Here is a 24,541-nt window from a genome sequence, read left to right as displayed (position 1 = left end):
ATCATCAACTGATGATTGATCAGATATTAACCAACTGAAAAGGAGAAGATCCAGTGACTTATATCAAAGTGGTTTCCTAAAGTATATAAGGTATGAAAGAAGCTACATTTGGATGGTGGAAGCACACCTTAAGCTGTCACATGCAGTAGTTCAAAACAATTTATCATCAATTCATGATTGATCAGATATTAACCAACTGAAAAAGGATGGTGATAGTATCCTGCATTATTCACCGAGTTCTAAACCGTTCATCATAGTTGCAACAGTCTTCTCAAACCTTTAAAATAATGATATCTGCTAACAGTAAAGATATTCAAATTTTAATTTTGCATGAATTAATTATGTGCCCTATCAGAACTAATATTTTACTACTTCATGCATCTCAATTTCTTTTGCTATTTCAATGAAAATAAACAAAATGCAATTCAATAAAAAATATGAATTTCTCATCGATTTTATGTTTAATAATGAACTTTCTTTTAACCTTTGCTGACATCTTTTCAATTAATACTTTAAAACAAAAAAACCCTTTAATTTTGATGTTCTAGATCTGTGAGCTACCGTAACGACATGCACAAGTGGTAGCATAGCTGAGCGGTCTAAGGTGCTGGATTAAGGCTCCAGTTTCTTCAGAGGCATGGGTTCAAATCTCTCTGCTGCCATATTTATTATACAAAGAGTAGGCCAGTTATTGATGTCAAACTGATTCTTTTTTTCCATTAGAAATGATATTACCCAGCTGAAATTTGTTGGTGGAAGATTCCTCTAGCTACTCAACTGTTCATCATTGTTACAAGAGACTTCCCAAATGTTTTAAAAATGTTATCTGCTAACAGTCAAGATGAGCCAAAATTAAGTTGGCATGAAGTAAATAGAAGTAATATCATAACTAATATTTAATTACTGAGTTGTCTTATCATACAATTAGAGATGGAAATGTTGGCAACGTGACTCATTGGTATAAATTGATGGATTTATATTCCGATTTCTCTAACTTTCCTATCACTCTGGATTTTAATCTCACAGCTGTCTATTTTAGGCATTTGAATAATACTTCAAAGTTGTTTGGATTCATCAGTTGCGCTAAATGAAGGAAATTTGAAGTCAAATATAATCATTACTTGTTAAATGTACCTGGCTTCTTTTGCATTTTATCTCAGCTTTTCCTGACTTTGGGTAAAGTTTTGAATGACATTCCAGATATGAGAGCTAAAATATTTTAAAGTGTACAGCAGGTTGTAGGATGACAGAGCTATTCAAGCCACTGGAATCAAATCCCACTGCTGCCATATTTATTCTCCAAGGAGAAGATCCAGTGATATATACCAAAGTGGTTTCCTAAAGTAGATAAGGTATAAAAGAAGCTAAATTTGGTTGGTGGAAGCACACCTTAAGCTGTCACATGCAGTAGTTTAAAACAATTTATCATCAACTGATGATTGATCAGATATTAACCAACTGAAAAGGAGAAGATCCAGTGACTTATATCAAAGTGGTTTCCTAAAGTATATAAGGTATGAAAGAAGCTACATTTGGATGGTGGAAGCACACCTTAAGCTGTCACATGCAGTAGTTCAAAACAATTTATCATCAATTCATGATTGATCAGATATTAACCAACTGAAAAAGGATTGTGATAGTATCCTGCATTAGTCACCGAGTTCTAAACCGTTCATCATAGTTGCAACAGTCTTCTCAAACCTTTAAAATAATGATATCTGCTAACAGTAAAGATATTCAAATTTTAATTTTGCATGAATTAATTATGTGCCCTATCAGAACTAATATTTTACTACTTCATGCATCTCAATTTCTTTTGCTATTTCAATGAAAATAAACAAAATGCAATTCAATAAAAAATATGAATTTCTCATCGATTTTATGTTTAATAATGAACTTTCTTTTAACCTTTGCTGACATCTTTTCAATTAATACTTTAAAACAAAAAAACCCTTTAATTTTGATGTTCTAGATCTGTGAGCTACCGTAATGATATGCACAAGTGGTAGCATAGCTGAGCGGTCTAAGGTGCTGGATTAAGGCTCCAGTTTCTTCAGAGGCATGGGTTCAAATCTCTCTGCTGCCATATTTATTATACAAAGAGTAGGCCAGTTATTGATGTCAAACTAATTCTTTTTTTCCATTAGAAATGATATTACCCAGCTGAAATTTGTTGGTGGAAGATTCCTCTAGCTACTCAACTGTTCATCATTGTTACAAGAGACTTCCCAAATGTTTTAAAAATGTTATCTGCTGACAGTCAAGATGAGCCAAAATTAAGTTGGCATGAAGTAATTAGAAGTAATATCATAACTAATATTTAATTACTGAGTTGTCTTATCATACAATTAGAGATGGAAATGTTGGCAACGTGACTCATTGGTATAAATTGATGGATTTATATTCCGATTTCTCTAACTTTCCTATCACTCTGGATTTTAATCTCACAGCTGTCTATTTTAGGCATTTGAATAATACTTCAAAGTTGTTTGGATTCATCAGTTGCGCTAAATGAAGGAAATTTGAAGTCAAATATAATCATTACTTGTTAAATGTACCTGGCTTCTTTTGCATTTTATCTCAGCTTTTCCTGACTTTGGGTAAAGTTTTGAATGACATTCCAGATATGAGGGCTAAAATATTTTAAAGTGTACAGCAGGTTGTAGGATGACAGAGCTATTCAAGCCACTGGAATCAAATCCCACTGCTGCCATATTTATTCTCCAAGGAGAAGATCCAGTGATATATACCAAAGTGGTTTCCTAAAGTAGATAAGGTATAAAAGAAGCTAAATTTGGTTGGTGGAAGCACACCTTAAGCTGTCACATGCAGTAGTTTAAAACAATTTATCATCAACTGATGATTGATCAGATATTAACCAACTGAAAAGGAGAAGATCCAGTGACTTATATCAAAGTGGTTTCCTAAAGTAGATAAGGTATAAAAGAAGCTACATTTGGTTGGTGGAAGCACACCTTAAGCTGTCACATGCAGTAGTTCAAAACAATTTATCATCAATTCATGATTGATCAGATATTAACCAACTGAAAAAGGATGGTGATAGTATCCTGCATTAGTCACCGAGTTCTAAACCGTTCATCATAGTTGCAACAGTCTTCTCCAACCTTTAAAATAATGATATCTGCTAACAGTAAAGATATTCAAATTTTAATTTTGCATGAATTAATTATGTGCCCTATCAGAACTAATATTTTACTACTTCATGCATCTCAATTTCTTTTGTTATTTCAATGAAAATAAACAAAATGCAATTCAATAAAAAATATGAATTTCTCATCGATTTTATGTTTAATAATGAACTTTCTTTTAACCTTTGCTGACATCTTTTCAATTAATACTTTAAAACAAAAAACCCTTTAATTTTGATGTTCTAGATCTGTGAGCTATCCTAATGATATGCACATGTGGTAGCATGGCCGAGCGGTCTAAGGCGCTGGATTAAGGCTCCAGTCTCTTTGGAGGTGTGGGTTCAAATCCCACTGCTGCCATATTTATTATACAAAGAGTAGGTCAGTTATTGATGTCAAACTGATTCTTTTTTCCATTAGAAAGGATATTACCCAGCTGAAATTTGTTGGTGGAAGATTCCTCTAGCTACTCAACAGTTCATCATTGTTACAAGAGACTTCCCAAATGTTTTAAAAATGTTATCTGCTAACAGTCAAGATGAGCCAAAATTAAGTTGGCATGAAGTCATTAGAAGTAATATCATAACTAATATTTAATTACTGAGTTTTCTTATCATACAATTAGAGATGGAAATGTTGGCAACGTGACTCATTGGTATAAATTGATGGATTTATATTCCGATTTCTCAAACTTTTCTATCACTCTGGATTTTAATCTCACAGCTGTCTATTTTAGGCATTTGAATAATACTTCAAAGTTGTTTGGATACATCAGTTGCGCTAAATGAAGGAAATTTGAAGTCAAATATAATCATTACTTGTTAAATGTACCTGGCTTCTTTTGCATTTTATCTCAGCTTTTCCTGACTTTGGGTAAAGTTTTGAATGACATTCCAGATATGAGAGCTAAAATATTTTAAAGTGTACAGCAGGTTGTAGGATGACAGAGCTATTCAAGCCACTGGAATCAATTCCCACTGCTGCCATATTTATTCTCCAAGGAGAAGATCCAGTGATATATACCAAAGTGGTTTCCTAAAGTAGATAAGGTATAAAAGAAGCTAAATTTGGTTGGTGGAAGCACACCTTAAGCTGTCACATGCAGTAGTTTAAAACAATTTATCATCAACTGATGATTGATCAGATATTAACCAACTGAAAAGGAGAAGATCCAGTGACTTATATCAAAGTGGTTTCCTAAAGTATATAAGGTATGAAAGAAGCTACATTTGGTTGGTGGAAGCACACCTTAAGCTGTCACATGCAGTAGTTCAAAACAATTTATCATCAATTCATGATTGATCAGATATTAACCAACTGAAAAAGGATGGTGATAGTATCCTGCATTAGTCACCGAGTTCTAAACAGTTCATCATAGTTGCAACAGTCTTCTCAAACCTTTAAAATAATGATATCTGCTAACAGTAAAGATATTCAAATTTTAATTTTGCATGAAGTAATTATGTGCCCTATCAGAACTAATATTTTACTACTTCATGCATCTCAATTTCTTTTGTTATTTCAATGAAAATAAACAAAATGCAATTCAATAAAAAATATGAATTTCTCATCGATTTTATGTTTAATAATGAACTTTCTTTTAACCTTTGCTGACATCTTTTCAATTAATACTTTAAAACAAAAAAACCTTTAATTTTGATGTTCTAGATCTGTGAGCTATCCTAATGATAAGCACATGTGGTAGCATGGCCGAGCGGTCTAAGGCGCTGGATTAAGGCTCCAGTCTCTTCGGAGGTGTGGGTTCAAATCCCTCTGCTGCCATATTTATTATACAAAGAGTAGGCCAGTTATTGATGTCAAACTAATTCTTTTTTTCCATTAGAAAGGATATTACCCAGCTGAAATTTGTTGGTGGAAGATTCCTCTAGCTACTCAACAGTTCATCATTGTTACAAGAGACTTCCCAAATGTTTTAAAAATGTTATCTGCTAACAGTCAAGATGAGCCAAAATTAAGTTGGCATGAAGTAATTAGAAGTAATATCATAACTAATATTTAATTACTGAGTTGTCTTATCATACAATTAGAGATGGAAATGTTGGCAACGTGACTCATTGGTATAAATTGATGGATTTATATTCCGATTTCTCTAACTTTTCTATCACTCTGGATTTTAATCTCACAGCTGTCTATTTTAGGCATTTGAATAATACTTCAAAGTTGTTTGGATACATCAGTTGCGCTAAATGAAGGAAATTTGAAGACAAATATAATCATTACTTGTTAAATGTACCTGGCTTCTTTTGCATTTTATCTCAGCTTTTCCTGACTTTGGGTAAAGTTTTGAATGACATTCCAGATATGAGAGCTAAAATATTTTAAAGTGTACAGCAGGTTGTAGGATGACAGAGCTATTCAAGCTGTTGGTATCAAATCCCACTGCTGCCATATTTATTCTCCAAGGAGAAGATCCAGTGATGTATATCAAAGTGGTTTCCTAAAGTAGATAAGGTATAAAAGAAGCTAAATTTGGTTGGTGGAAGCACACCTTAAGCTGTCACATGCAGTAGTTTAAAACAATTTATCATCAACTGATGATTGATCAGATATTAACCAACTGAAAAGGAGAAGATCCAGTGACTTATATCAAAGTGGTTTCCTAAAGTAGATAAGGTATAAAAGAAGCTACATTTGGTTGGTGGAAGCACACCTTAAGCTGTCACATGCAGTAGTTCAAAACAATTTATCATCAATTCATGATTGATCAGATATTAACCAACTGAAAAAGGATGGTGATAGTATCCTGCATTAGTCACCGAGTTCTAAACCGTTCATCATAGTTGCAACAGTCTTCTCCAACCTTTAAAATAATGATATCTGCTACCAGTAAAGATATTCAAATTTTAATTTTGCATGAATTAATTATGTGCCCTATCAGAACTAATATTTTACTACTTCATGCATCTCAATTTCTTTTGTTATTTCAATGAAAATAAACAAAATGCAATTCAATAAAAAATATGAATTTCTCATCGATTTTATGTTTAATAATGAACTTTCTTTTAACCTTTGCTGACATCTTTTCAATTAATACTTTAAAACAAAAAACCCTTTAATTTTGATGTTCTAGATCTGTGAGCTATCCTAATGATATGCACATTTGGTAGCATGGCCGAGCGGTCTAAGGCGCTGGATTAAGGCTCCAGTCCCTTTGGAGGCGTGGGTTCAAATCCCACTGCTGCCATATTTATTATACAAAGAGTAGGTCAGTTATTGATGTCAAACTGATTCTTTTTTTCCATTAGAAAGGATATTACCCAGCTGAAATTTGTTGGTGGAAGATTCCTCTAGCTACTCAACAGTTCATCATTGTTACAAGAGACTTCCCAAATGTTTTAAAAATTTTATCTGCTAACAGTCAAGATGAGCCAAAATTAAGTTGGCATGAAGTAATTAGAAGTAATATCATAACTAATATTTAATTACTGAGTTGTCTTATCATACAATTAGAGATGGAAATGTTGGCAACGTGACTCATTGGTATAAATTGATGGATTTATATTCCGATTTCTCTAACTTTTCTATCACTCTGGATTTTAATCTCACAGCTGTCTATTTTAGGCATTTGAATAATACTTCAAAGTTGTTTGGATACATCAGTTGCGCTAAATGAAGGAAATTTGAAGTCAAATATAATCATTACTTGTTAAATGTACCTGGCTTCTTTTGCATTTTATCTCAGCTTTTCCTGACTTTGGGTAAAGTTTTGAATGACATTCCAGATATGAGAGCTAAAATATTTTAAAGTGTACAGCAGGTTGTAGGATGACAGAGCTATTCAAGCCACTGGAATCAATTCCCACTGCTGCCATATTTATTCTCCAAGGAGAAGATCCAGTGATATATACCAAAGTGGTTTCCTAAAGTAGATAAGGTATAAAAGAAGCTAAATTTGGTTGGTGGAAGCACACCTTAAGCTGTCACATGCAGTAGTTTAAAACAATTTATCATCAACTGATGATTGATCAGATATTAACCAACTGAAAAGGAGAAGATCCAGTGACTTATATCAAAGTGGTTTCCTAAAGTATATAAGGTATGAAAGAAGCTACATTTGGTTGGTGGAAGCACACCTTAAGCTGTCACATGCAGTAGTTCAAAACAATTTATCATCAATTCATGATTGATCAGATATTAACCAACTGAAAAAGGATGGTGATAGTATCCTGCATTAGTCACCGAGTTCTAAACAGTTCATCATAGTTGCAACAGTCTTCTCAAACCTTTAAAATAATGATATCTGCTAACAGTAAAGATATTCAAATTTTAATTTTGCATGAAGTAATTATGTGCCCAATCAGAACTAATATTTTACTACTTCATGCATCTCAATTTCTTTTGTTATTTCAATGAAAATAAACAAAATGCAATTCAATAAAAAATATGAATTTCTCATCGATTTTATGTTTAATAATGAACTTTCTTTTAACCTTTGCTGACATCTTTTCAATTAATACTTTAAAACAAAAAACCCTTTAATTTTGATGTTCTAGATCTGTGAGCTATCCTAATGATATGCACATTTGGTAGCATGGCCGAGCGGTCTAAGGCGCTGGATTAAGGCTCCAGTCTCTTTGGAGGCGTGGGTTCAAATCCCACTGCTGCCATATTTATTATACAAAGAGTAGGCCAGTTATTGATGTCAAACTGATTCTTTTTTTCCATTAGAAAGGATATTACCCAGCTGAAATTTGTTGGTGGAAGATTCCTCTAGCTACTCAACAGTTCATCATTGTTACAAGAGACTTCCCAAATGTTTTAAAAATGTTATCTGCTAACAGTCAAGATGAGCCAAAATTAAGTTGGCATGAAGTCATTAGAAGTAATATCATAACTAATATTTAATTACTGAGTTGTCTTATCATACAATTAGAGATGGAAATGTTGGCAACGTGACTCATTGGTATAAATTGATGGATTTATATTCCGATTTCTCTAACTTTTCTATCACTCTGGATTTTAATCTCACAGCTGTCTATTTTAGGCATTTGAATAATACTTTAAAGTTGTTTGGATACATCAGTTGCGCTAAATGAAGGAAATTTGAAGTCAAATATAATCATTACTTGTTAAATGTACCTGGCTTCTTTTGCATTTTATCTCAGCTTTTCCTGACTTTGGGTAAAGTTTTGAATGACATTCCAGATATGAGAGCTAAAATATTTTAAAGTGTACAGCAGGTTGTAGGATGACAGAGCTATTCAAGCCACTGGAATCAATTCCCACTGCTGCCATATTTATTCTCCAAGGAGAAGATCCAGTGATATATACCAAAGTGGTTTCCTAAAGTAGATAAGGTATAAAAGAAGCTAAATTTGGTTGGTGGAAGCACACCTTAAGCTGTCACATGCAGTAGTTTAAAACAATTTATCATCAACTGATGATTGATCAGATATTAACCAACTGAAAAGGAGAAGATCCAGTGACTTATATCAAAGTGGTTTCCTAAAGTATATAAGGTATGAAAGAAGCTACATTTGGTTGGTGGAAGCACACCTTAAGCTGTCACATGCAGTAGTTCAAAACAATTTATCATCAATTCATGATTGATCAGATATTAACCAACTGAAAAAGGATGGTGATAGTATCCTGCATTAGTCACCGAGTTCTAAACAGTTCATCATAGTTGCAACAGTCTTCTCAAACCTTTAAAATAATGATATCTGCTAACAGTAAAGATATTCAAATTTTAATTTTGCATGAAGTAATTATGTGCCCAATCAGAACTAATATTTTACTACTTCATGCATCTCAATTTCTTTTGTTATTTCAATGAAAATAAACAAAATGCAATTCAATAAAAAATATGAATTTCTCATCGATTTTATGTTTAATAATGAACTTTCTTTTAACCTTTGCTGACATCTTTTCAATTAATACTTTAAAACAAAAAAACCTTTAATTTTGATGTTCTAGATCTGTGAGCTATCCTAATGATAAGCACATGTGGTAGCATGGCCGAGCGGTCTAAGGCGCTGGATTAAGGCTCCAGTCTCTTCGGAGGTGTGGGTTCAAATCCCTCTGCTGCCATATTTATTATACAAAGAGTAGGCCAGTTATTGATGTCAAACTAATTCTTTTTTTCCATTAGAAAGGATATTACCCAGCTGAAATTTGTTGGTGGAAGATTCCTCTAGCTACTCAACAGTTCATCATTGTTACAAGAGACTTCCCAAATGTTTTAAAAATGTTATCTGCTAACAGTCAAGATGAGCCAAAATTAAGTTGGCATGAAGTAATTAGAAGTAATATCATAACTAATATTTAATTACTGAGTTGTCTTATCATACAATTAGAGATGGAAATGTTGGCAACGTGACTCATTGGTATAAATTGATGGATTTATATTCCGATTTCTCTAACTTTTCTATCACTCTGGATTTTAATCTCACAGCTGTCTATTTTAGGCATTTGAATAATACTTCAAAGTTGTTTGGATACATCAGTTGCGCTAAATGAAGGAAATTTGAAGTCAAATATAATCATTACTTGTTAAATGTACCTGGCTTCTTTTGCATTTTATCTCGGCTTTTCCTGACTTTGGGTAAAGTTTTGAATGACATTCCAGATATGAGAGCTAAAATATTTTAAAGTGCACAGCAGGTTGTAGGATGACAGAGCTATTCAAGCCACTGGAATCAATTCCCACTGCTGCCATATTTATTCTCCAAGGAGAAGATCCAGTGATATATACCAAAGTGGTTTCCTAAAGTAGATAAGGTATAAAAGAAGCTAAATTTGGTTGGTGGAAGCACACCTTAAGCTGTCACATGCAGTAGTTTAAAACAATTTATCATCAACTGATGATTGATCAGATATTAACCAACTGAAAAGGACAAGATCCAGTGACTTATATCAAAGTGGTTTCCTAAAGTATATAAGGTATGAAAGAAGCTACATTTGGTTGGTGGAAGCACACCTTAAGCTGTCACATGCAGTAGTTCAAAACAATTTATCATCAATTCATGATTGATCAGATATTAACCAACTGAAAAAGGATGGTGATAGTATCCTGCATTAGTCACCGAGTTCTAAACAGTTCATCATAGTTGCAACAGTCTTCTCAAACCTTTAAAATAATGATATCTGCTAACAGTAAAGATATTCAAATTTTAATTTTGCATGAAGTAATTATGTGCCCAATCAGAACTAATATTTTACTACTTCATGCATCTCAATTTCTTTTGTTATTTCAATGAAAATAAACAAAATGCAATTCAATAAAAAATATGAATTTCTCATCGATTTTATGTTAAATAATGAACTTTCTTTTAACCTTTGCTGACATCTTTTCAATTAATACTTTAAAACAAAAAAACCTTTAATTTTGATGTTCTAGATCTGTGAGCTGTCCTAATGATAAGCACATTTGGTAGCATGGCCGAGCGGTCTAAGGCGCTGGATTAAGGCTCCAGTCTCTTCGGAGGTGTGGGTTCAAATCCCTCTGCTGCCATATTTATTATACAAAGAGTAGGCCAGTTATTGATGTCAAACTAATTCTTTTTTTCCATTAGAAAGGATATTACCCAGCTGAAATTTGTTAGTGGAAGATTCCTCTAGCTACTCAACAGTTCATCATTGTTACAAGAGACTTCCCAAATGTTTTAAAAATGTTATCTGCTAACAGTCAAGATGAGCCAAAATTAAGTTGGCATGAAGTAATTAGAAGTAATATCATAACTAATATTTAATTACTGAGTTGTCTTATCATACAATTAGAGATGGAAATGTTGGCAACGTGACTCATTGGTATAAATTGATGGATTTATATTCCGATTTCTCTAACTTTTCTATCACTCTGGATTTTAATCTCACAGCTGTCTATTTTAGGCATTTGAATAATACTTCAAAGTTGTTTGGATACATCAGTTGCGCTAAATGAAGGAAATTTGAAGTCAAATATAATCATTACTTGTTAAATGTACCTGGCTTCTTTTGCATTTTATCTCAGCTTTTCCTGACTTTGGGTAAAGTTTTGAATGACATTCCAGATATGAGAGCTAAAATATTTTAAAGTGTACAGCAGGTTGTAGGATGACAGAGCTATTCAAGCTGTTGGAATCAAATCCCACTGCTGCCATATTTATTCTCCAAGGAGAACATCCAGTGATGTATATCAAAGTGGTTTCCTAAAGTAGATAAGGTATAAAAGAAGCTAAATTTGGTTGGTGGAAGCACACCTTAAGCTGTCACATGCAGTAGTTTAAAACAATTTATCATCAACTGATGATTGATCAGATATTAACCAACTGAATAGGAGAAGATCCAGTGACTTATATCAAAGTGGATTCCTAAAGTATATAAGGTATGAAAGAAGCTACATTTGGTTGGTGGAAGCACACCTTAAGCTGTCACATGCAGTAGTTCAAAACAATTTATCATCAATTCATGATTGATCAGATATTAACCAACTGAAAAAGGATGGTGATAGTATCCTGCATTAGTCACCGAGTTCTAAACCATTCATCATAGTTGCAACAGTCTTCTCAAACCTTTAAAATAATGATATCTGCTAACAGTAAAGATATTCAAATTTTAATTTTGCATGAATTAATTATGTGCCCTATCAGAACTAATATTTTACTACTTCATGCATCTCAATTTCTTTTGTTATTTCAATGAAAATAAACAAAATGCAATTCAATAAAAAATATGAATTTCTCATCGATTTTATGTTTAATAATGAACTTTCTTTTAACCTTTGCTGACATCTTTTCAATTAATACTTTAAAACAAAAAACCCTTTAATTTTGATGTTCTAGATCTGTGAGCTATCCTTATGATATGCACATGTGGTAGCATGGCCGAGCGGTCTAAGGCGCTGGATTAAGGTTCCAGTCTCTTCGGAGGCGTGGGTTCAAATCCCTCTGCTGCCATATTTATTATACAAAGAGTAGGCCAGTTATTGATGTCAAACTGATTCTTTTTTTCCATTAGAAAGGATATTACCCAGCTGAAATTTGTTGGTGGAAGATTCCTCTAGCTACTCAACAGTTCATCATTGTTACAAGAGACTTCCCAAATGTTTTAAAAATGTTATCTGCTAACAGTCAAGATGAGCCAAAATTAAGTTGGCATGAAGTAATTAGAAGTAATATCATAACTAATATTTAATTACTGAGTTGTCTTATCATACAATTAGAGATGGAAATGTTGGCAACGTGACTCATTGGTATAAATTGATGGATTTATATTCCGATTTCTCTAACTTTTCTATCACTCTGGATTTTAATCTCACAGCTGTCTATTTTAGGCATTTGAATAATACTTCAAAGTTGTTTGGATACATCAGTTGCGCTAAATGAAGGAAATTTGAAGTCAAATATAATCATTACTTGTTAAATGTACCTGGCTTCTTTTGCATTTTATCTCAGCTTTTCCTGACTTTGGGTAAAGTTTTGAATGACATTCCAGATATGAGAGCTAAAATATTTTAAAGTGTACAGCAGGTTGTAGGATGACAGAGCTATTCAAGCCACTGGAATCAAATCCCACTGCTGCCATATTTATTCTCCAAGGAGAAGATCCAGTGATATATACCAAAGTGGTTTCCTAAAGTAGATAAGGTATAAAAGAAGCTAAATTTGGTTGGTGGAAGCACACCTTAAGCTGTCACATGCAGTAGTTTAAAACAATTTATCATCAACTGATGATTGATCAGATATTAACCAACTGAAAAGGAGAAGATCCAGTGACTTATATCAAAGTGGTTTCCTAAAGTATATAAGGTATGAAAGAAGCTACATTTGGTTGGTGGAAGCACACCTTAAGCTGTCACATGCAGTAGTTCAAAACAATTTATCATCAATTCATGATTGATCAGATATTAACCAACTGAAAAAGGATGGTGATAGTATCCTGCATTAGTCACCGAGTTCTAAACAGTTCATCATAGTTGCAACAGTCTTCTCAAACCTTTAAAATAATGATATCTGCTAACAGTAAAGATATTCAAATTTTAATTTTGCATGAAGTAATTATGTGCCCAATCAGAACTAATATTTTACTACTTCATGCATCTCAATTTCTTTTGTTATTTCAATGAAAATAAACAAAATGCAATTCAATAAAAAATATGAATTTCTCATCGATTTTATGTTTAATAATGAACTTTCTTTTAACCTTTGCTGACATCTTTTCAATTAATACTTTAAAACAAAAAAACCCTTTAATTTTGATGTTCTAGATCTGTGAGCTATCCTAATGATAAGCACATGTGGTAGCATGGCCGAGCAGCCTAAGGCGCTGGATTAAGGCTCCAGTCTCTTCGGAGGCGTGGGTTCAAATCCCTCTGCTGCCATATTTATTATACAAAGAGTAGGCCAGTTATTGATGTCAAACTGATTCTTTTTTTCCATTAGAAAGGATATTACCCAGCTGAAATTTGTTGGTGGAAGATTCCTCTAGCTACTCAACAGTTCATCATTGTTACAAGAGACTTCCCAAATGTTTTAAAAATGTTATCTGCTAACAGTCAAGATGAGCCAAAATTAAGTTGGCATGAAGTAATTAGAAGTAATATCATAACTAATATTTAATTACTGAGTTGCCTTATCATACAATTAGAGATGGAAATGTTGGCAACGTGACTCATTGGTATAAATTGATGGATTTATATTCCGATTTCTCTAACTTTTCTATCACTCTGGATTTTAATCTCGCAGCTGTCTATTTTAGGCATTTGAATAATACTTCAAAGCTGTTTGGATACATCAGTTGCGCTAAATGAAGGAAATTTGAAGTCAAATATAATCATTACTTGTTAAATGTACCTGGCTTCTTTTGCATTTTATCTCAGCTTTTCCTGACTTTGGGTAAAGTTTTGAATGACATTCCAGATATGAGAGCTAAAATATTTTAAAGTGTACAGCAGGTTGTAGGATGACAGAGCTATTCAAGCTGTTGGAATCAAATCCCACTGCTGCCATATTTATTCTCCAAGGAGAAGATCCAGTGATGTATATCAAAGTGGTTTCCTAAAGTAGATAAGGTATAAAAGAAGCTAAATTAGGTTGGTGGAAGCACACCTTAAGCTGTCACATGCAGTAGTTTAAAACAATTTATCATCAACTGATGATTGATCAGATATTAACCAACTGAAAAGGAGAAGATCCAGTGACTTATATCAAAGTGGTTTCCTAAAGTAGATAAGGTATAAAAGAAGCTACATTTGGTTGGTGGAAGCACACCTTAAGCTGTCACATGCAGTAGTTCAAAACAATTTATCATCAATTCATGATTGATCAGATATTAACCATCTGAAAAAGGATGGTGATAGTATCCTGCATTAGTCACCGAGTTCTAAACCGTTCATCATAGTTGCAACAGTCTTCTCAAACCTTTAAAATAATGATATCTGCTAACAGTAAAGATATTCAAATTTTAATTTTGCATGAATTAATTATGTGCCCAATCAGAACTAATATTTTACTACTTCATGCATCTCAATTTCTTTTGTTATTTCATCGAAAATAAACAAAATGCAATTCAATAAAAAATATGAATTTCTCATCGATTTTATGTTTAATAATGAACTTTCTTTTAACCTTTGCTGACATCTTTTCAATTAATACTTTAAAACAAAAAACCCTTTAATTTTGATGTTCTAGATCTGTGAGCTATCCTAATGATATGCACATGTGGTAGCATGGCCGAGCGGTCTAAGGCGCTGGATTAAGGCTCCAGTCTCTTCGGAGGCGTGGGTTCAAATCCCTCTGCTGCCATATTTATTATATAAAGAGTAGGTCAGTTATTGATGTCAAACTGATTCTTTTTTTCCATTAGAAAGGATATTACCCAGCTGAAATTTGTTGGTGGAAGATTCCTCTAGCTACTCAACAGTTCATCATTGTTACAAGAGACTTCCCAAATGTTTTAAAAATGTTATCTGCTAACAGTCAAGATGAGCCAAAATTAAGTTGGCATGAAGTAATTAGAAGTAATATCATAACTAATATTTAATTACTGAGTTGTCTTATCATACAATTAGAGATGGAATTGTTGGCAACGTGACTCATTGGTATAAATTGATGGATTTATATTCCGATTTCTCTAACTTTTCTATCACTCTGGATTTTAATCTCACAGCTGTCTATTTTAGGCATTTGAATAATACTTCAAAGTTGTTTGGATACATCAGTTGCGCTAAATGAAGGAAATTTGAAGTCAAATATAATCATTACTTGTTAAATGTACCTGGCTTCTTTTGCATTTTATCTCAGCTTTTCCTGTCTTTGGGTAAAGTTTTGAATGACATTCCAGATATGAGAGCTAAAATATTTTAAAGTGTACAGCAGGTTGTAGGATGACAGAGCTATTCAAGCCACTGGAATCAATTCCCACTGCTGCCATATTTATTCTCCAAGGAGAAGATCCAGTGATATATACCAAAGTGGTTTCCTAAAGTAGATAAGGTATAAAAGAAGCTAAATTTGGTTGGTGGAAGCACACCTTAAGCTGTCACATGCAGTAGTTTAAAACAATTTATCATCAACTGATGATTGATCAGATATTAACCAACTGAAAAGGAGAAGATCCAGTGACTTATATCAAAGTGGTTTCCTAAAGTATATAAGGTATGAAAGAAGCTACATTTGGTTGGTGGAAGCACACCTTAAGCTGTCACATGCAGTAGTTCAAAACAATTTATCATCAATTCATGATTGATCAGATATTAACCAACTGAAAAAGGATGGTGATAGTATCCTGCATTAGTCACCGAGTTCTAAACAGTTCATCATAGTTGCAACAGTCTTCTCAGACCTTTAAAATAATGATATCTGCTAACAGTAAAGATATTCAAATTTTAATTTTGCATGAAGTAATTATGTGCCCAATCAGAATAAATATTTTACTACTTCATGCATCTCAATTTCTTTTGTTATTTCAATGAAAATAAACAAAATGCAATTCAATAAAAAATATGAATTTCTCATCGATTTTATGTTTAATAATGAACTTTCTTTTAACCTTTGCTGACATCTTTTCAATTAATACTTTAAAACAAAAAACCCTTTAATTTTGATGTTCTAGATCTGTGAGCTATTCTAATGATATGCACATGTGGTAGCATGGCCGAGCGGTCTAAGGCGCTGGATTAAGGCTCCAGTCTCTTCGGAGGCGTGGGTTCAAATCCCTCTGCTGCCATATTTATTATACAAAGAGTAGGCCAGTTATTGATGTCAAACTAGTTCTTTCTTTCCATTAGAAAGGATATTACCCAGGTGAAATTTGTTGGTGGAAGATTCCTCTAGCTACTCAACAGTTCATCATTGTTACAAGAGACTTCCCAAATGTTTTAAAAATGTTATCTGCTAACAGTCAAGATGAGCCAAAATTAAGTTGGCATGAAGTAATTAGAAGTAATATCATAACTAATATTTAATTACTGAGTTGTCTTATCATACAATTAGAGAGGGAAATGTTGGCAACGTGACTCATTGGTATAAATTGATGGATTTATATTCCGATTTCTCTAACTTTTCTATCACTCTGGATTTTAATCTCACAGCTGTCTATTTTAGGCATTTGAATAATACTTCAAAGTTGTTTGGATACATCAGTTGCGCTAAATGAAGGAAATTTGAAGTCAAATATAATCATTACTTGTTAAATGTACCTGGCTTCTTTTGCATTTTATCTCAGCTTTTCCTGTCTTTGGGTAAAGTTTTGAATGACATTCCAGATATGAGAGCTAAAATATTTTAAAGTGTACAGCAGGTTGTAGGATGACAGAGCTATTCAAGCCACTGGAATCAATTCCCACTGCTGCCATATTTATTCTCCAAGGAGAAGATCCAGTGATATATACCAAAGTGGTTTCCTAAAGTAGATAAGGTATAAAAGAAGCTAAATTTGGTTGGTGGAAGCACACCTTAAGCTGTCACATGCAGTAGTTTAAAACAATTTATCATCAACTGATGATTGATCAGATATTAACCAACTGAAAAGGACAAGATCCAATGACTTATATCAAAGTGGTTTCCTAAAGTATATAAGGTATGAAAGAAGCTACATTTGGTTGGTGGAAGCACACCTTAAGCTGTCACATGCAGTAGTTCAAAACAATTTATCATCAATTCATGATTGATCAGATATTAACCATCTGAAAAAGGATGGTGATAGTATCCTGCATTAGTCACCGAGTTCTAAACCGTTCATCATAGTTGCAACAGTCTTCTCAAACCTTTAAAATAATGATATCTGCTAACAGTAAAGATATTCAAATTTTAATTTTGCATGAATTAATTATGTGCCCAATCAGAACTAATATTTTACTACTTCATGCATCTCAATTTCTTTTGTTATTTCATCGAAAATAAACAAAATGCAATTCAATAAAAAATATGAATTTCTCATCGATTTTATGTTTAATAATGAACTTTCTTTTAACCTTTGCTGACATCTTTTCAATTAATACTTTAAAACAAAAAACCCTTTAATTTTGATGTTCTAGATCTGTGAGCTATCCTAATGATATGCACATGTGGTAGCATGGCCGAGCGGTCTAAGGCGCTGGATTAAGGCTCCAGTCTCTTCGGAGGCGTGGGTTCAAATCCCTCTGCTGCCATATTTATTATATAAAGAGTAGGTCAGTTATTGATGTCAAACTGATTCTTTTTTTCCATTAGAAAGGATATTACCCAGCTGAAATTTGTTGGTGGAAGATTCCTCTAGCTACTCAACAGTTCATCATTGTTACAAGAGACTTCCCAAATGTTTTAAAAATGTTATCTGCTAACAGTCAAGATGAGCCAAAATTAAGTTGGCATGAAGTAATTAGAAGTAATATCATAACTAATATTTAATTACTGAGTTGTCTTATCATACAATTAGAGATGGAAATGTTGGCAACGTGACTCATTGGTATAAATTGATGGATTTATATTCCGATTTCTCTAACTTTTCTATCACTCTGGATTTTAATCTCACAGCTGTCTATTTTAGGCATTTGAATAATACTTCAAAGTTGTTTGGATACATCAGTTGCGCTAAATGAAGGAAATTTGAAGTCAAATATAATCATTACTTGTTAAATGTACCTGGCTTCTTTTGCATTTTATCTCAGCTTTTCCTGTCTTTGGGTAAAGTTTTGAATGACATTCCAGATATGAGAGCTAAAATATTTTAAAGTGTACAGCAGGTTGTAGGATGACAGAGCTATTCAAGCCACTGGAATCAATTCCCACTGCTGCCATATTTATTCTCCAAGGAGAAGATCCAGTGATATATACCAAAGTGGTTTCCTAAAGTAGATAAGGTATAAAAGAAGCTAAATTTGGTTGGTGGAAGCACACCTTAAGCTGTCACATGCAGTAGTTTAAAACAATTTATCATCAACTGATGATTGATCAGATATTAACCAACTGAAAAGGACAAGATCCAGTGACTTATATCAAAGTGGTTTCCTAAAGTATATAAGGTATGAAAGAAGCTACATTTGGTTGGTGGAAGCACACCTTAAGCTGTCACATGCAGTAGTTCAAAACAATTTATCATCAATTCATGATTGATCAGATATTAACCAACTGAAAAAGGATGGTGATAGTATCCTGCATTAGTCACCGAGTTCTAAACAGTTCATCATAGTTGCAACAGTCTTCTCAGACCTTTAAAATAATGATATCTGCTAACAGTAAAGATATTCAAATTTTAATTTTGCATGAAGTAATTATGTGCCCAATCAGAATAAATATTTTACTACTTCATGCATCTCAATTTCTTTTGTTATTTCAATGAAAATAAACAAAATGCAATTCAATAAAAAATATGAATTTCTCATCGATTTTATGTTTAATAATGAACTTTCTTTTAACCTTTGCTGACATCTTTTCAATTAATACTTTAAAACAAAAAACCCTTTAATTTTGATGTTCTAGATCTGTGAGCTATTCTAATGATATGCACATGTGGTAGCATGGCCGAGCGGTCTAAGGCGCTGGATTAAGGCTCCAGTCTCTTCGGAGGCGTGGGTTCAAATCCCTCTGCTGCCATATTTATTATACAAAGAGTAGGCCAGTTATTGATGTCAAACTAGTTCTTTCTTTCCATTAGAAAGGATATTACCCAGGTGAAATTTGTTGGTGGAAGATTCCTCTAGCTACTCAACAGTTCATCATTGTTACAAGAGACTTCCCAAATGTTTTAAAAATGTTATCTGCTAACAGTCAAGATGAGCCAAAATTAAGTTGGCATGAAGTAATTAGAAGTAATATCATAACTAATATTTAATTACTGAGTTGTCTTATCATACAATTAGAGAGGGAAATGTTGGCAACGTGACTCATTGGTATAAATTGATGGATTTATATTCCGATTTCTCTAACTTTTCTATCACTCTGGATTTTAATCTCACAGCTGTCTATTTTAGGCATTTGAATAATACTTCAAAGTTGTTTGGATACATCAGTTGCGCTAAATGAAGGAAATTTGAAGTCAAATATAATCATTACTTGTTAAATGTACCTGGCTTCTTTTGCATTTTATCTCAGCTTTTCCTGTCTTTGGGTAAAGTTTTGAATGACATTCCAGATATGAGAGCTAAAATATTTTAAAGTGTACAGCAGGTTGTAGGATGACAGAGCTATTCAAGCCACTGGAATCAATTCCCACTGCTGCCATATTTATTCTCCAAGGAGAAGATCCAGTGATATATACCAAAGTGGTTTCCTAAAGTAGATAAGGTATAAAAGAAGCTAAATTTGGTTGGTGGAAGCACACCTTAAGCTGTCACATGCAGTAGTTTAAAACAATTTATCATCAACTGATGATTGATCAGATATTAACCAACTGAAAAGGACAAGATCCAATGACTTATATCAAAGTGGTTTCCTAAAGTATATAAGGTATGAAAGAAGCTACATTTGGTTGGTGGAAGCACACCTTAAGCTGTCACATGCAGTAGTTCAAAACAATTTATCATCAATTCATGATTGATCAGATATTAACCAACTGAAAAAGGATGGTGATAGTATCCTGCATTAGTCACCGAGTTCTAAACAGTTCATCATAGTTGCAACAGTCTTCTCAGACCTTTAAAATAATGATATCTGCTAACAGTAAAGATATTCAAATTTTAATTTTGCATGAAGTAATTATGTGCCCAATCAGAACTAATATTTTACTACTTCATGCATCTCAATTTCTTTTGTTATTTCAATGAAAATAAACAAAATGCAATTCAATAAAAAATATGAATTTCTCATCGATTTTATGTTTAATAATGAACTTTCTTTTAACCTTTGCTGACATCTTTTCAATTAATACTTTAAAACAAAAAACCCTTTAATTTTGATGTTCTAGATCTGTGAGCTATCCTAATGATATGCACATGTGGTAGCATGGCCGAGCGGTCTAAGGCGCTGGATTAAGGCTCCAGTCTCTTTGGAGGCGTGGGTTCAAATCCCTCTGCTGCCATATTTATTATACAAAGAGTAGGCCAGTTATTGATGTCAAACTAGTTCTTTCTTTCCATTAGAAAGGATATTACCCAGGTGAAATTTGTTGGTGGAAGATTCCTCTAGCTACTCAACAGTTCATCATTGTTACAAGAGACTTCCCAAATGTTTTAAAAATGTTATCTGCTAACAGTCAAGATGAGCCAAAATTAAGTTGGCATGAAGTAATTAGAAGTAATATCATAACTAATATTTAATTACTGAGTTGTCTTATCATACAATTAGAGAGGGAAATGTTGGCAACGTGACTCATTGGTATAAATTGATGGATTTATATTCCGATTTCTCTAACTTTTCTATCACTCTGGATTTTAATCTCACAGCTGTCTATTTTAGGCATTTGAATAATACTTCAAAGTTGTTTGGATACATCAGTTGCGCTAAATGAAGGAAATTTGAAGTCAAATATAATCATCACTTGTTAAATGTACCTGGCTTCTTTTGCATTTTATCTCAGCTTTTCCTGTCTTTGGGTAAAGTTTTGAATGACATTCCAGATATGAGAGCTAAAATATTTTAAAGTGTACAGCAGGTTGTAGGATGACAGAGCTATTCAAGCCACTGGAATCAATTCCCACTGCTGCCATATTTATTCTCCAAGGAGAAGATCCAGTGATATATACCAAAGTGGTTTCCTAAAGTAGATAAGGTATAAAAGAAGCTAAATTTGGTTGGTGGAAGCACACCTTAAGCTGTCACATGCAGTAGTTTAAAACAATTTATCATCAACTGATGATTGATCAGATATTAACCAACTGAAAAGGACAAGATCCAGTGACTTATATCAAAGTGGTTTCCTAAAGTATATAAGGTATGAAAGAAGCTACATTTGGTTGGTGGAAGCACACCTTAAGCTGTCACATGCAGTAGTTCAAAACAATTTATCATCAATTCATGATTGATCAGATATTAACCAACTGAAAAAGGATGGTGATAGTATCCTGCATTAGTCACCGAGTTCTAAACAGTTCATCATAGTTGCAACAGTCTTCTCAGACCTTTAAAATAATGATATCTGCTAACAGTAAAGATATTCAAATTTTAATTTTGCATGAATTAATTATGTGCCCAATCAGAACTAATATTTTACTACTTCATGCATCTCAATTTCTTTTGTTATTTCAATGAAAATAAACAAAATGCAATTCAATAAAAAATATGAATTTCTCATCGATTTTATGTTTAATAATGAATTTTCTTTTAACCTTTGCTGACATCTTTTCAATTAATACTTTAAAACAAAAAACCCTTTAATTTTGATGTTCTAGATCTGTGAGCTATCCTAATGATATGCACATGTGGTAGCATGGCCGAGCGGTCTAAGGCGCTGGATTAAGGCTCCAGTCTCTTCGGAGGCGTGGGTTCAAATCCCTCTGCTGCCATATTTATTATACAAAGAGTAGGCCAGTTATTGATGTCAAACTAGTTCTTTCTTTCCATTAGAAAGGATATTACCCAGGTGAAATTTGTTGGTGGAAGATTCCTCTAGCTACTCAACAGTTCATCATTGTTACAAGAGACTTCCCAAATGTTTTAAAAATGTTATCTGCTAACAGTCAAGATGAGCCAAAATTAAGTTGGCATGAAGTAATTAGAAGTAATATCATAACTAATATTTAATTACTGAGTTGTCTTATCATACAATTAGAGAGGGAAATGTTGGCAACGTGACTCATTGGTATAAATTGATGGATTTATATTCCGATTTCTCTAACTTTTCTATCACTCTGGATTTTAATCTCACAGCTGTCTATTTTAGGTATTTGAATAATACTTCAAAGTTGTTTGGATACATCAGTTGCGCTAAATGAAGGAAATTTGAAGTCAAATATAATCATTACTTGTTAAATGTACCTGGCTTCTTTTGCATTTTATCTCAGCTTTTCCTGACTTTGGGTAAAGTTTTGAATGACATTCCAGATATGAGAGCTAAAATATTTTAAAGTGTACAGCAGGTTGTAGGATGACAGAGCTATTCAAGCTGTTGGAATCAAATCCCACTGCTGCCATATTTATTCTCCAAGGCGAAGATCCAGTGATGTATATCAAAGTGGTTTGCTAAAGTAGATAAGGTATAAAAGAAGCTAAATTTGGTTGGTGGAAGCACACCTTAAGCTGTCACATGCAGTAGTTTAAAACAATTTATCATCAACTGATGATTGATCAGATATTAACCAACTGAAAAGGACAAGATCCAGTGACTTATATCAAAGTGGTTTCCTAAAGTATATAAGGTATGAAAGAAGCTACATTTGGTTGGTGGAAGCACACCTTAAGCTGTCACATGCAGTAGTTCAAAACAATTTATCATCAATTCATGATTGATCAGATATTAACCAACTGAAAAAGGATGGTGATAGTATCCTGCATTAGTCACCGAGTTCTAAACAGTTCATCATAGTTGCAACAGTCTTCTCAGACCTTTAAAATAATGATATCTGCTAACAGTAAAGATATTCAAATTTTAATTTTGCATGAATTAATTATGTGCCCAATCAGAACTAATATTTTACTACTTCATGCATCTCAATTTCTTTTGTTATTTCAATGAAAATAAACAAAATGCAATTCAATAAAAAATATGAATTTATCATCGATTTTATGTTTAATAATGAACTTTCTTTTAACCTTTGCTGACATCTTTTCAATTAATACTTTAAAACAAAAAACCCTTTAATTTTGATGTTCTAGATCTGTGAGCTATCCTAATGATATGCACATGTGGTAGCATGGCCGAGCGGTCTAATGCGCTGGATTAAGGCTCCAGTCTCTTCGGAGGCGTGGGTTCAAATCCCTCTGCTGCCATATTTATTATACAAAGAGTAGGCCAGTTATTGATGTCAAACTAGTTCTTTCTTTCCATTAGAAAGGATATTACCCAGGTGAAATTTGTTGGTGGAAGATTCCTCTAGCTACTCAACAGTTCATCATTGTTACAAGAGACTTCCCAAATGTTTTAAAAATGTTATCTGCTAACAGTCAAGATGAGCCAAAATTAAGTTGGCATGAAGTAATTAGAAGTAATATCATAACTAATATTTAATTACTGAGTTGTCTTATCATACAATTAGAGAGGGAAATGTTGGCAACGTGACTCATTGGTATAAATTGATGGATTTATATTCCGATTTCTCTAACTTTTCTATCACTCTGGATTTTAATCTCACAGCTGTCTATTTTAGGTATTTGAATAATACTTCAAAGTTGTTTGGATACATCAGTTGCGCTAAATGAAGGAAATTTGAAGTCAAATATAATCATTACTTGTTAAATGTACCTGGCTTCTTTTGCATTTTATCTCAGCTTTTCCTGACTTTGGGTAAAGTTTTGAATGACATTCCAGATATGAGAGCTAAAATATTTTAAAGTGTACAGCAGGTTGTAGGATGACAGAGCTATTCAAGCTGTTGGAATCAAATCCCACTGCTGCCATATTTATTCTCCAAGGAGAAGATCCAGTGATGTATATCAAAGTGGTTTGCTAAAGTAGATAAGGTATAAAAGAAGCTAAATTTGGTTGGTGGAAGCACACCTTAAGCTGTCACATGCAGTAGTTTAAAACAATTTATCATCAACTGATGATTGATCAGATATTAACCAACTGAAAAGGACAAGATCCAGTGACTTATATCAAAGTGGTTTCCTAAAGTAGATAAGGTATAAAAGAAGCTACATTTGGTTGGTGGAAGCACACCTTAAGCTGTCACATGCAGTAGTTCAAAACAATTTATCATCAATTCATGATTGATCAGATATTAACCAACTGAAAAAGGATGGTGATAGTATCCTGCGTTAGTCACCGAGTTCTAAACCGTTCATCATAGTTGCAACAGTCTTCTCAAACCTTTAATATAATGATATCTGCTAACAGTAAAGATATTCAAATTTTAATTTTGCATGAATTAATTATGTGCC

The 24,541-nt window shown here is 33.1% G+C and overlaps 13 non-coding genes across 13 annotated transcripts; all 13 read left to right on the top strand.

Moving 5' to 3' along the window:
- Positions 1-3,427: 3,427 nt before the first annotated feature.
- Positions 3,428-3,509, top strand: TRNAL-AAG (transfer RNA leucine (anticodon AAG)). Its single transcript has one exon. It is a non-coding gene; the product is annotated as a tRNA-Leu (tRNA).
- A 1,340-nt stretch (positions 3,510-4,849) lies between these two features.
- TRNAL-AAG (transfer RNA leucine (anticodon AAG)) lies at positions 4,850-4,931 on the top strand. Its single transcript has one exon. It is a non-coding gene; the product is annotated as a tRNA-Leu (tRNA).
- A 1,341-nt stretch (positions 4,932-6,272) lies between these two features.
- On the top strand, positions 6,273-6,354 carry TRNAL-AAG (transfer RNA leucine (anticodon AAG)). Its single transcript has one exon. It is a non-coding gene; the product is annotated as a tRNA-Leu (tRNA).
- A 1,341-nt stretch (positions 6,355-7,695) lies between these two features.
- TRNAL-AAG (transfer RNA leucine (anticodon AAG)) lies at positions 7,696-7,777 on the top strand. Its single transcript has one exon. It is a non-coding gene; the product is annotated as a tRNA-Leu (tRNA).
- A 1,341-nt stretch (positions 7,778-9,118) lies between these two features.
- On the top strand, positions 9,119-9,200 carry TRNAL-AAG (transfer RNA leucine (anticodon AAG)). The gene has a single exon. It is a non-coding gene; the product is annotated as a tRNA-Leu (tRNA).
- A 1,341-nt stretch (positions 9,201-10,541) lies between these two features.
- On the top strand, positions 10,542-10,623 carry TRNAL-AAG (transfer RNA leucine (anticodon AAG)). The gene has a single exon. It is a non-coding gene; the product is annotated as a tRNA-Leu (tRNA).
- A 1,341-nt stretch (positions 10,624-11,964) lies between these two features.
- Positions 11,965-12,046, top strand: TRNAL-AAG (transfer RNA leucine (anticodon AAG)). The gene has a single exon. It is a non-coding gene; the product is annotated as a tRNA-Leu (tRNA).
- A 2,765-nt stretch (positions 12,047-14,811) lies between these two features.
- Positions 14,812-14,893, top strand: TRNAL-AAG (transfer RNA leucine (anticodon AAG)). Its single transcript has one exon. It is a non-coding gene; the product is annotated as a tRNA-Leu (tRNA).
- A 1,341-nt stretch (positions 14,894-16,234) lies between these two features.
- Positions 16,235-16,316, top strand: TRNAL-AAG (transfer RNA leucine (anticodon AAG)). Its single transcript has one exon. It is a non-coding gene; the product is annotated as a tRNA-Leu (tRNA).
- Positions 16,317-17,657: 1,341 nt separating this feature from the next.
- TRNAL-AAG (transfer RNA leucine (anticodon AAG)) lies at positions 17,658-17,739 on the top strand. Its single transcript has one exon. It is a non-coding gene; the product is annotated as a tRNA-Leu (tRNA).
- A 1,341-nt stretch (positions 17,740-19,080) lies between these two features.
- Positions 19,081-19,162, top strand: TRNAL-AAG (transfer RNA leucine (anticodon AAG)). The gene has a single exon. It is a non-coding gene; the product is annotated as a tRNA-Leu (tRNA).
- Positions 19,163-20,503: 1,341 nt separating this feature from the next.
- On the top strand, positions 20,504-20,585 carry TRNAL-AAG (transfer RNA leucine (anticodon AAG)). The gene has a single exon. It is a non-coding gene; the product is annotated as a tRNA-Leu (tRNA).
- A 1,341-nt stretch (positions 20,586-21,926) lies between these two features.
- Positions 21,927-22,008, top strand: TRNAL-AAG (transfer RNA leucine (anticodon AAG)). Its single transcript has one exon. It is a non-coding gene; the product is annotated as a tRNA-Leu (tRNA).
- The last annotated feature ends 2,533 nt before the right edge of the window (positions 22,009-24,541 follow it).

This window comes from Taudactylus pleione, unplaced genomic scaffold (assembly GCF_031769625.1).
Source record: "Taudactylus pleione unplaced genomic scaffold, aTauple2 ptg000016l, whole genome shotgun sequence".
NCBI lineage: Eukaryota > Metazoa > Chordata > Amphibia > Anura > Myobatrachidae > Taudactylus > Taudactylus pleione.
The sequence above is the reverse complement of the archived record's forward strand: the minus strand, read 5'-3'. Positions and strand labels throughout refer to the sequence as shown.